Raw genomic sequence first — 13,401 nt, 5'->3', positions numbered from 1 at the left:
AATAACATTATTTTTATCTAATTAACAATTTTTATTGTGGTGGTAAGTTAAACACCTGAATTGAGAAAAAAAGTTCATGCATTCTTCAGTGTAACCTGCTAAATTAATCCTGTTTTATAAAATCCTTTCTTATATCCTGTGCCAAAATTCCTCAGGTCGAGAAACAGCTGAGACTGTAAAATAAGAGCCTAACTATATCTCTATCGGCCCTTTTAATAAAAGCCTAATTATGATTCAAGTTCCCCATATTTCACGCATTTCCAAGTATTTGTGAGAGTCGTCCCGAATAGACGTACTTATTACTCAATGACACTCAACATCTGTGTTTTCTGCGCGAGTAAGTTATCAGTGGATAATTGCGGGATATAAAGCATATACAAGTTGAGAGAGAGCGAGAGAGAGAGATTGATTGATTAGTGTTTTATTGTGGCTCTGAGGTATAACCACATGGGGCCCAACAGCAATTTAAAAATACAGTTTAGTCAATAACAAATTTAATAGAAAGTTAACAGAGGCAAAAGAATGTTATTAAAATTTATATAAAACAGTCAAGATTTTGACAGTTACAAGATCTTAAAGTGGCAAGTGTGCCGCTGTATAACAGCTTTTGGCACTAAGCTTCTCTCAGTTTTTGAAGGTTAGCGGAGGGAAATCAGGCACAAGCCCCCATCCTGTACCGCCGGAACAACTCGTCCAGTCACACTATGAGAGGAAAGGAGTAAAAAGTAATGAAAGTAAAAAGGGAATGAAAAAGGAATTCAGTAGTAGCATATATTTGGATGTATCGGAGCTAAGGAAAATATTTATTGAACGGAGTTGTGAATGAGCTGACAGTTGGATGACAGCGAATAATGAATAACTCGGCAGTGAGTTAGGGTATATGGCTGATGTCAAAAGTCAGCGGTTCGCCATGTTGAAGTGTCACACTGTGAAGGGTATTTTTAGGTTTGCCAAGATTTTCGTGAACCTGAAACAAGGTCCCTTGCTGAGCACACATGGATTGCTGGTCGTCCTGGTCCAGGTCTGAATATGCCGAGTTCACGCATGAATGAGCAAGGACAGCGCAGTCTATGCGCAGTCTCAGTTGTCCGACGCCAAAGTTGATATACATCACGAGGAAGCACAGAAGAAGCGTATATTTACCCCTCGCCCCCGACACCAAATCAACGGTGCCTATGAAGAAAATTCCCTTTTCAAAACTTTTTGACCTAAAACCCACTTTTTAAAGTTTTTAGGGTCATTATAAACAAAAAAGTGCTTTTGCAAATTTTCTCTAAAGTCTATTTTTCACGAGCTATAAACGATTCAAATTTAAACAATTTCAAGCAATGAATCTTTGCGATTTTTTATCTCAATAAGTATGAACTCTACGAAAAATTTAAAAGGAACAAAAAAGTCTTAGAATTTGTCAAGGAAAGCGTATGAATTTTTTCAGATTTTTTTCAGACATATGCCAAAATTTGTAGGTCAGGTTCAGGTCAGGTTCTCATTTTTAGAAATTCTACAATTTTGATTTTGCCCTGAGATACAGCTGCTTCCGTGAGCTTTTTTCGTATAATTTACGTGTTAAAATTTTTCTTCTTTTGCGTTTTCTGGCGAGTAGTGTTTTTGGTTACCGCACGTAACTTTCAGAGGGTACCGATTGATTTTTCTGCACCATGATCGCGTACACTTCTTCAGAACATCAATGCTCACGGCCACCACTACGGCTGAGACGACCGAACACTCAGATTGCTGTACATGAATAGTTAAACACACTTTTTTTTCATTTTTCGTTTTTGCCAAAATTCAAGTCATAAAAGTACATACTTGAGAATATGTCTATGAGCTCAATCGTCTCACCCGTAGTAGTGGCCGTGAGCATTGATATTCTGAAGAAGTGTACGCGACCCTGGTGCAGAAAACTCAATCGGTACCCTTTATAAGTTACGTGAGGTGACCAAAAACACTACTCCCCAGAAAATGCAAAAAAGAAAAGGTTTAACGAAAAAAGCTCACGGAAGCAGCTGTATCTCAGGGCAAAATCAAAATTTTAGAATTTCAAAAAATGCAATAGAAAGGGAAGAAAAAATCCTACTCAAAAATTGAATAAAAAAATTTTGAATTTAAGGTGTATATACTTAATTCTACTGACGCGGTCGAGGTCAATGCGCATGAGATATTGATTTGATGCAAAGAGGATTGCCTTCGTTTTGGCAACATCGAGACTCAGTCCATTGGTGTGCATCGGAAACAATCTGTGAATCTTCGTTGAGTCTCACTATGGTTTCATCAAGCTCCGTCGACGGGCACTATAAGTAGATCTGGAGATCATCAGCAAAGAGTATGTACGTGGACGTGTAGTGGCGAAGCGCATGCGTAAGTGCATCAATGTATGCTGCAAACAGTATGGAAGCGGGTGTGGAGCCCTGTGGCACACCATATGTATACTCTCTGAATGCCTTCAAACCACCTGCGTCATCCATTACAGCTTGTGAGCGGTTCGAGAGATAAGAGTGAAGTAAAGCGAGCGCGACAGACGAAAAGTTCAGCAGTTTTAAAGTTCGCAGTAAGGTCACATGATCCAAGGTATCGAAAACCCTTCGGAAGTCAAAGAGCAAGAGTATGGTGATGAGTCCATCTTCTACGCCTAGTCTAATAACCTCCATGATCCTGATCAAAGCAGTTTGCGTGCTAAAATTCCTCCGAAAACCTGATTGTCTGGGTGAAAGCATATTGCACGTCTAAAGATGCGCAGTCAGCTGGGCCATCAGCAATATATCATAAACCTTTGCAAGATGCGCTAAGTTGGAGATCGGGTCTGAGACGGTGATTGAGTCGCGCGCACCTTGTTTAACGGGCTGATAATTGATTTCTTCCATAGTGACGGATATTGACAGGTTCAAATGGACAAATTGAAGATAGAAGTAAGAGTCGGTGCAAGCAGAGAAAGAGTGTCACAGAAATGCGACAGGGACATTCCCAAAGCACGCACTCCCCCGACCAGCCACCTGAGTCACAATGGCTTTTTTTTGATTTCTTGGAAATTTCGTCTTCTTTAAATCCATATATACTATGATAAAATTCGAGTCAGTGTCGAGTTACCAGTAGTATTTAAGCGCAACACTAAAAATTACTGAAAAAAATTGATTGTTTAAACGTGTCCATGGACTACAGTAATTTTTTTATTGAAATCTAACAAACACCATCGCAAAGTGCTCTTTTCAATGAGTAATTTAAAAAAAATAGAGCTCTGTACGATTATTTTACCGATCTGCCGGTCGTTTTGAAGGTACGATTTGTGTACATGAAATAACCAGAAAATCGTATTGATTTCAGTTAAACGAGGGATTTACGTACTGTGAATGGTTCCTTCAAATCGAACCACAGGGAGTTAAAATGTCGTAGAGAGCTCTATTTTTTTTAAATTACTCGTTGAAAAGAGTACTTTGCGATGGTGTATAATAGATTTCAATAAAAAATGTACTGTAGTCCATGGACACGTTTAAACATTCGATTTTTTTTATTACCTTTTAGTGTTGCGCTCAAACACTACTGGTAACTTGACATTGACTCGAATCTTATCATAGTATATATGGATTTAAAGAGGACGAAATTTCCAATAAATCAAAAAAAAGCCGTGTTGACACGATAAATATAGCCTAACATAGAAGCATTTGAAAATCGACAAAATTTCGATGAAATTTTTTATTGTCGAGTGTATGCTTTCGGTTATGCCTGCGTCGGCGCTTAGTTACCGTAGCTAATAGACCACGGTCGTTTCTGATGAGCTTATAGTCCGGAATATTGCACATTCTTAACGGCAGATTGGGAGTCATCCATGTCTCAACCAGTGATAGTACATAGATGTTTTGCGTCGTCAATAGATCGCGTACTTGCGCGAAATGATCTCGAAACGAGTTGATGTTTATGTGCATGATTGTGATCCTGCCGAGCAACTCCGACAAGCGATCCTGGTGATGCTTAATTACCTTCTTCAGTCATAACAGACTCTCCAGGTCTGACTCCGTCAACAGCTTGATGACATCGGTGCCATCCGACTATCGTTCTTGCTTTCCTGAGTAAATCATGCACAAATTTTGAATGCATTTCATACAATCTCAAGCTACCAGTGGCACCAGGCAAGAGTGCAGAGGCAGGCGACTCTCCGGATCTCTTCTTGAGCTTGAGAACTGAGTTGCGGGAGACTATCTGTTTGAACTGCACGATCATGGAGCGAGCAGCAGATGTATCGGGCTGGCCATCGGTGAGCCGAGCCGACAGCGGAAGCCACCGGACCTTATTTACATCGGCAATGTAGTTATCGGCTCGAATCAGCTTGAGGACTGAAGCGCATACACCGCGCGTTATCCTTATCAGTAGTGGAAACCAGGGCTGACGGGATACCTATAATTTTGAGCTTTGTACGGGGCTTGACCTTGCACAGGTAACGCTCAGCCTGTCGCTGACGAGCCTCCAAAGCCTCGATACGTCCCGTATGGCTCTCAAGGGTTGCAATCGCCTTATCAAGCTTAAGATTGGTAGTAGCAGAAGCAGTTTTGAGTTCAGAGCGAGTGGTCCTAACGTCATTCATGTTCGCTTTAACGTCACCCATAGTCGCCTCCATCCGGGCGAGCACAGCAAACAACTGGGTCACATCACCGGCCGGCTGAGGGGAACCAGTAGTCAAGAGCATCCCCGGGCTCGACATCAAAACAGCAGCAGTCTCCGTGGCGAGAATACCTCGGCGCCAGTCCAGGCTCGAAGTGCGGCACGCCACTCGTGTGGATGCAACCACCCGGCGGTCTCCTCACAACGGGCAGCCGAAGCGTCCGTAGGAGAGGCAGATGACAGACCGGCACAGCACTTTGTCGATGTTCGAAGGGCGAGGTAAAAGCGCAGACAATCAAGATGGAACGATGAACCACAAGCGTTACAGGTAATGGACTCAGCTGCAGTAATAGCGTTCTTGCACCTCTTGCAGCCATTGTCAGACATCAGCAGAACAACATACAGCAGAGCACAGCATAACAGGGCAGTAGGCAAGCAATCACGACGCTAAGTTCAATAAACGGGTCCACAGGCACAATCACAAGTTATAGAGGCAATACGCCGAGCTCAAACAAACCAGGCGAGCACACAACAACACTCGAACAAACGGCACAAATCACTTCGAATCGACAAGTCAACTTTTTTACTTTTAACAGAGGCTGTACGCAGTTCACCGAACAGTGGACTCAGTAATAGGTGCAATGCAAATTTTCACACTCACACAAAAAAGAGCGAAATTAATAACACAAGATTACCCTTTACAACGAACAAAATAATCAGAGCTCGATTATCAGTGGCGTCTGCGCGCCGTCCAATAGCGCTCTGAAACGACGAGGATCCAAGCCGCGGAAGCGCGGGTCGAGTCGCGGGGTCCGTGGTGGAGGTGGCGTGTCCAGGCGTATTAGTCGCCACGCCGGTGGAGGAGATCCGCTGGGTTCCGCAGACTGCGCAGCTGATTGCGGCGTCGAGGCAGGGGCGCTCCGCTTCGGTGATGGTGGTGGCGTCGGCGCAGCTCGCAGATAGCTCCGCAGTCTCCGGTCAGCGAGGTGTAGCAGGATCCGCAGATCAGGCAGGTGCAGCAGATGCTCGCCAAGGTCTTCACAACGTTGGATCTGAAAAGCGGGTATTGGCAGATCCCAATGGACGAGACTGCCAAGCCATACACGGCTTTCACCACGCCGACCGGAGGATCCTATCAGTTCCGAGTAATGCCTTTCGGCCTGAAGGGCGCTCCAGGAACGTTCCAGCGTCTGATGTCCCAGGAGGTCCTGAGCGGTTATCTCAACAAATTCTGTATCGTCTATCTAGACGATATTATCATCTATTCCAAGGATCTTGAACACCTATCGCGGGTGTTGGAATGCCTGAGCATGCACAAGCTGCGCTGTGCCTCCGACAAAGTTTACATCGGCGAACAAACCATCGAATTTCTTGGGTTCCTGGTGGATCCGTGGGAGACTCTGAGGCCAAGATCCAAACGAGAATTGCAGTCCTTTCTGGGAGCCTGCAACTGGCTACGGGAATATGTCCCAAACATGTCTCACCTGCTGCAACCACTCACGGACCTCCTGCGGAAGGGGAAGTCGTTCTACTGGTCTGAAAAATCTCAGGCCGATTTCGAACGAGCAAAGAAAGCGTTCGAAGGACCATTACGACTGGATCACCCAATTCCCGGTCTACCATTCGTCCTGCAGACGGATTCCACTACCAAAGGGATGGGGGTCTTGCTGTACCAGCAGGTCGGCGACGGGAGAAGAATCATAGCCTACGCCAGCGTGAAATTTACACCGGCACAAAGCCGATATCACTTCAACGAGCAGGAGTGTCTGGCTATCGTCTGGGCCATCAAAAGGTTTCGACCGTACCTGGAGGACCAGCCTTTTTACCCTAAGGACGGACAGTCGCACAATCACCTGGCTGAATCGTTTCAAGGGAACACGCGACAAGCTCCTCCACTGGGCCCTCCTGCTGCAGGAGTTTCAATTTTCCATCGAATGTCCCGGCCGATTGAACGAACTCCCGGATGTCCTTTCACGGGATCCCTGCGAAGAAGCCACGGAGGACCGCGGAAATACGGACCGGATATACCGGCCGATAAGGCCATCAGCGACGGAAACCCACCAGCCACCGCAGCTGGGGTTGATCGCCGCTACAAACGATCCAATGGAGTGGATCAAGGATCAACAACAACGATGTACGAACCTGGACAAGGAAGGCCGTATACGTCACACAAAGCATCACAATGGATTGTGGTGGGCGAAATTTCGAGAGAAAGGGCACTGGAGAATCCTCGTGCCACAAGACTTGGTCCCAGAACTTATCCGACGGCATCATGATGATATCGCGGTGGGACATCCGGGGGCCGACGAGACCCTGCAAAAGATCCGCAGACATTACCTCTGGAGAGGGATGTTCGTGGACGTACGCAAATACGTCCGGAAGTGTGAAGTTTGCCAAAGGATCAAGAAGGCGGTAAGGATCCCTACACCGCAATCGTCGCACACACCGAAGGAACCTTGGGAAATCGTCGCCCTGGACTTAATGGGGCCCTACCCACCCCCCGAGGAGGGTCACAGACACATTTTGGTTGTTACTGACTTATTTTCACGGTGGGTCGAGGCATTCCCCGTCCGTGCAATCGACGCGGCAACGCTCGCTCAAATCATTGAGGAAAACGTCTTCGCCCGATGGGGCTTTCCACGGGCCATCCTGACCGACAACGGTCCCCAATTCGCCGGCAAGAAGTGGGCCAGTATCTGTGCCAATTGGCAAGCGCTGCAATGGACAACGGCCATCTATCATCCACAGGCGAACCCCACGGAGAGGCGGAACCAGGAAGTTAAAACCGCTCTCCGGATCCAACTGAAGAACCGGCCACATAACCTCTGGGATCAAGAGCTGCCGAAAATCGTCTTCCAGCTTAGGAACCGCAAAAACGCGGCCATGGGACTGACACCATCGGAAGTTCTCCTAGGGCGAGAGCCCTTACTGTCCGGAGAATGGGAACTGCGGGCCGCTTTCAATCTGGAACAGGAAAAGAAGTTCTCGGACATCAGGAAGCATCAACGAGACTACCAGAAGGCGAGGGATACAACGGACGAGCCGTTTCCGTCCTTCGTTGCGGGGGATCTGGTCTTGCTAAAGGCCAGTCTATTCTCCAAGGCCTCGAAGAATATCTGCGCCAGCCTGGGTCATGAATGGGAAGGACCATTCGCTATCAAAGAAGTAATCCGTCCGGGATTATACATCGTCGATAAGAGGAAAGGGCTGAAGGTACACGCCTCGAGGCTAAAGGCTTATCACCAAGGCGAGCAGAGGAGGCCACCCGAGTCAGCAGCCCCTGATCAACCCGCAAACAAACCAAGAGAACGGCAACTTCGCCCAAGAAGAAACATGAAATTAAATGAGAATTGAATGAAATTACTTACAAGGAGAGCTCTCCAAGTCCGGGTCACCGAATGCCCTGAAAATTTTTTTGTGATCTCCTAGTACATGATGATGATCCCCCATATAGTTAGTTTGATCCAATGGGCCCTATAACAATACTTTTACGCATGGTCAAGATTTGAATATTATTTAACGATAATAAATACCATATAATAGCCTATCATGGTATCAGGCTTAAAACAGTCAATTCCAACTGACTGAACAGCATTGTTACTTTGTGTTTTTCAAGTTTTTAAACACTTATCCAAAAAATAAACACTGTAGCTCAATTGGTATACTATGCAAGTCTCAAAGAGCGGACAAATTTGAGCTAAAATTAAAGTACTTTACTATAAGTATTGATGCAAAAGAAACTTTTATATTGTTAAACTCACTGTTTCTTCTTTTTCATCCATTTTTGACACTTTATTGATTATATTTTAAGTGCCAGATTACCTCATCAATGATGCTGGAAGTCACCAATGATAAAGATAAATAAATAATGTGATTTGGCGATGATACAATCAGTTATGCTTCTTTTTCTTTTCCCCGATAACTTAAAATATAATCAATGAAGTGTCAAAAATGGATGAAAAAGAAGGAACAGTGAGTTTAATAATATAAAAGTTTTCTTTCAATCTTTTGCATCAATACTTATAGTAAAGTACTTTAATTTTAGCTCAAATTGGTTCGCTCTTTGAGACTTGCATGGTATACCAATTGAGCTACAGTGTTTATTTTTTGGATAAGTGTTTAAAAACTTGAAAAACACAAAGTAACAATGCTGTTCAGTCAGTTGGAATTGACTGTTGTAAGGAAGTAGACAGCCAGTACAGAGTCCGGCGGTACTCCTTCCTTTTAACCTTATCCTAGACCCGTGTCGAGAGAGAGAGATCCGAGTATCGCGAACCCGATATGAGACTTGGATCGGCGCCGTTTACAAGAGCGCCAAATCCGTAGCGAGAGACGCGACCCGTGTGTAAGATCTGCGCGCCTGCTGAGGAAAGAAGACAAAAAGCTGTCACAGAAGGGAGGCGAAATTGAAGCGCATGGCCATAAAGTCATGAAAATAAACAACATTCGTCATAGGACCACGAAAACACCCCTACCTGTGTTTTTCGTTGAACTTGAAAAACAAGAAAATAATAAGCAAATTTATAATCTAAAAAGACTACTACACACAGTCGTTTCTTTCGAAGCTCCTAGGAAAAGCTCTGACATCCCACAGTGCCATAATTGCCAAGAACTTTGGCACACTAAAAACTACTGCTTCAAAAACCCTGTGTGTGTGAAATGCGCTGGCGACCATCTCACAAAGAACTGTACTATCCAGGGTAGTACAACCGAAGTCATATGTGCGAACTGCAGTGGGAACCACCCTGCTAGTTACAAGGGCTGTCCCGCCCGTAAAGAACTGCAAAAAAAACTTTACCCAGCGCTGCGTCTGAAAAACCATATGCATCAAAATGCAATCCCAACAAGTACAAGAGTCTTCTCTGCAAATCGCACAAGGCCAAAAACCACTTATTCGCAAGCAACAAGAGATCACGAGCAGCACTTTACTCAAACAGGACCACAGACCCTACCGACTGAAAACTCAGGTAGTCAGCCACAAACAAATAACAAACTGGAACTCATGATCGAGAACCTGATCTCGAGAATGGATACTATGCTAAATCTCATAACAACGCTATTAAATAAAATAAACTGTTGAGCGACCTCAAATTATCCATATGGAACGCTAATGGTCTAAACCAAAGAAGTTTAGAATTGAAAGTCTTCTTAATCCAGCACGACATTGACGTCATGTTAATTTCAGAGACCCATTTCACTCTGCGTAAAAGAATAAAAATTCCAGATTATCTTGTCTACACCACAAACCATCCTGATGGCACAGCACACGGTGGCACAGCCGTCATAATAAAAAAGAGCATAAAACACCATGTAAATGTGAAATACCGCGAAGATTTTCTCCAGGCCACAAGTGTGACTCTAGAGGACCAAAACGGGAACTTGACTGTAGCAGCAGTCTACTGTCCACCTGGGCACTCCATAAACCAGGACACCTTCGCTGCTTTCTTTAAATCACTGGGAAGTCGTTTTGTGGCGGGTGGTGATTACAACGCAAAGCATCCATGGTGGGGCTCAAGATCGGCAACCCCATCTCCGAGAGGTAAACAGTTATACGAAGCCATGCGAGCCAACAATCTTATAGCTATCTCTACAGGAGAACCAACCTACTGGCCCTCAGACATAAATAAGCATCCTGACCTGATTGACTTTGCAATAGTCAAAGGATTGCACAAGTTAAAATTCTCGACTAACACATGTCTTGATTTATCTTCTGACCACTCTCCTGTCATGATTAACTATCACTCACAGATACGTATGCACAAAAAACAATCATATAAAACTAACTGGAAAAAATTTCAAGAGCATGTCAACTGCCACTTATCATGCAACGTTTCTCTTAAATCGCCGCAAGAAATAGAAAATTGCGTCTCGTCTCTAAACAACAGCATAAAAAATGCCCTAAATTACAGCACTACATGTGTAAGCAAAAAAGCCAACAAATTTTCCATCTCAAATAACATCAGTGATAAAATTAGACAAAAAAGAGAACTAAGAAAAATATGGAGGAGAACAAGATCACCCAGTGATAAAACGAGACTAAACGGAGCTATCAAGGAGCTAAAGGAAATGCTTATTCTTGAGCGCAACAACAGCATCGCAAATTACCTAAAAAACCTTACTGCAACCGAAAAAACGGGATATTCACTGTGGAAGGCGACACGCTCGGTGGATCAACCGGTAACTTTTAATCCTCCGATAATGAAACCATCTGGTGACTGGGCCAGAACAGACGCCGAAAAAGCATTAACATTTGCAAATCACTTCGCAAAGGTATTTAGTCCAAATGGAAGGGAGATCTCTGAGGAAGAGGAAAATAAACTCTTGACATGCCCACAGCAAGTCGAGCCAAGTGAAAATCGTACCATCAAACCAGCCAAACTGAAGGAAGTATACTTAATAATAAGAAACATGAAAAAGAAAAAAACGCCCGGTTATGACGAAATAACAGGAAAAATAATAAAGGAACTTCCTCCTATTGCTGTAAGACACCTAACAATTTTAATTAATGCCTGCCTCCGTCTGTGCTACTTTCCTCGTCAGTGGAAATCGGCGCAGATCATCCTCATTCACAAACCAGGGAAAAGTGTTGACCTTGTTGAATCTTACCGCCCAATCAGTCTCTTGCCCATCTTCTCAAAAATCTTAGAAAAGTTCGTTGTGGCTAGACTTAACCAGTCATTGACAGAGCAAAAGTTGATACCACTGCACCAGTTTGGCTTCAGAAGTAAACATTCCACGATCGAACAAGTAAATCGCATTGCTTCTAAAATTCGAAGAGCACTAGAGGACAAATGCTACTGCTCAGCCGTATTCCTGGATGTGGCGCAGGCATTTGACAAGGTGTGGCATACGGGATTGCTGCACAAACTGAGAAACTCCCTTTCAGGTGGTCTCTATACACCGCTTGAGTCGTACCTGAGAGACAGAACCTTCCGAATTAAATACCATGAAGAGACGTCTGACTGGTTCCCTATAACAGCCGGAGTTCCACAGGGCAGCGTACTGGGTCCGACGCTGTACTTGCTATTCACAGCCGATGTTCCCGCGGCTCGTGACATCACTGCCGCAACCTTCGCAGACGATACAGCTGCATTAGTTGCTCACAAGGACATCGAAACATCTACACTCAAGCTACAAAATTACATCAATGCCTTAGAAAGCTGGTCCAAAGCATGGAGGATTAAAGTTAATGAAAGTAAATCAGTGCACGTCACATTTTCTCTGTGCAGGAACTCCAGTCAACCAATTACTCTAAATAATTGCATTATTCCTCAACGCGATAGCGCAAAATATCTCGGGATGCACCTAGATAAGCGCCTAACCTGGAGGGAACATATTTGGAGTAAGAGGAAACAAATGGACTTAAAGCTCCGAAGAATGTACTGGCTCATCGGCAAAAACTCGCAGCTGACGATGGAAAACAAACTGTTAATTTATAGGGTCATCTTGAAACCAATTTGGACCTATGGAATACAGCTCTGGGGTGCTGCATCAAAATCAAACGTCCAAATAATTGAAAGATTTCAATCCAAATCACTGAGGATGATAGCGGATGCCCCGTGGTTTGTCCCAAATGACGTTATTGCAAAGGACTTGCAAATTCCATCAGTCTCGAGCGAAATAAAAAACCTCTGTGAGCGCTACAAAACAAGACTCTCCAACCACCCCAATGAGCTTGCCTTGAATATTCTTCTAAACAGCTCAAGAAACACAAGACTGAAACGTTTTTCCAACTTAACCATGACCTTGTAAACTTCATTGCTCGTAATACCCATACAACAAATTGTTGGTCCACTGGGATCATCGTTTTCCTCAAGCTCTCTTTAAAACACTAGAATTGTACATAAATATGCCCTATATTTAAATATGTATGTTAATGTAAACTATAAAATTTACCCATTGTTTAACGACAGATTGTAAATAAAAATCTTATAATTAAAAAAAGAAGAAGGGAGGCCTGATTGACTGACGGGCCAACGATTGAGAGACTGTGCGAGCACTCTGTGCTGGTCCGCGCTCAGCGACGCTACTACTGTGGTTCTGTATTGAGTTCGGTTGTGTTGTGTGCGTGCGAGCTACCTGTTGCGAATCCATCGTCGCCTGGCTTTCCTCTCGTCTGCCCTCGCTTCTTCTGCAATCAATTTGGCCTGCATCATCTGCCCGATAATCAGCGTCAGCAAATGGAAGTCGCCTACAACTCTTTCGCGTGCATGCGCCATATATCCTATTATTGTGTAAGCTCGATTTCTCTCGATGTCGTCATCGCTTAGCCTAAACTCACGACCGCCGTATCTGCCGCGTCTAGCCGCGGTGGCCGAATCTCGTGTGCGTATTGTATCAAAAGGATATTCTATGTCAAACGCGTGTTCGAAACCCTTACTTGTAATTCGTCGATTCATTTAATGTACAATATATTCAGGCGTCACATTCGTGACTGGGCGCCCTTTCCTACAATAAATTCAGCCTCATTATTATTGTTACTTTCATACATGATCGAGTGGATTCTTTCGACACCCAGACTTTCCTCCTTCTTTTACAGCACATGGAGATCTCGCCGAACCATTTGCTCGCGTCCTAAGGGTGAACGGTTACACTGTTTTAAGCCTGATACCATGATAGGCTATTATATGGTATTTATTATCGTTAAATAATATTCAAATCTTGACCATGCGTAAAAGTATTGTTATAGGGCCCATTGGATCAAACTAACTATGTGGGGGATCATCATCATGTACTAGGAGATCACAAAAAAATTTTCAGGGCATTCGGTGACCCGCACTTGGAGAGCTCTCCTTGTTAGTTTGTGATGCA

The sequence above is a fragment of the Trichogramma pretiosum genome, unplaced genomic scaffold (genome assembly GCF_000599845.2).
Source record: "Trichogramma pretiosum strain Unisexual culture from Peru unplaced genomic scaffold, Tpre_2.0 scaffold34, whole genome shotgun sequence".
Classification (NCBI taxonomy): Eukaryota; Metazoa; Arthropoda; class Insecta; order Hymenoptera; family Trichogrammatidae; genus Trichogramma; species Trichogramma pretiosum.
Note: the sequence above shows the minus strand (reverse complement) of the source record.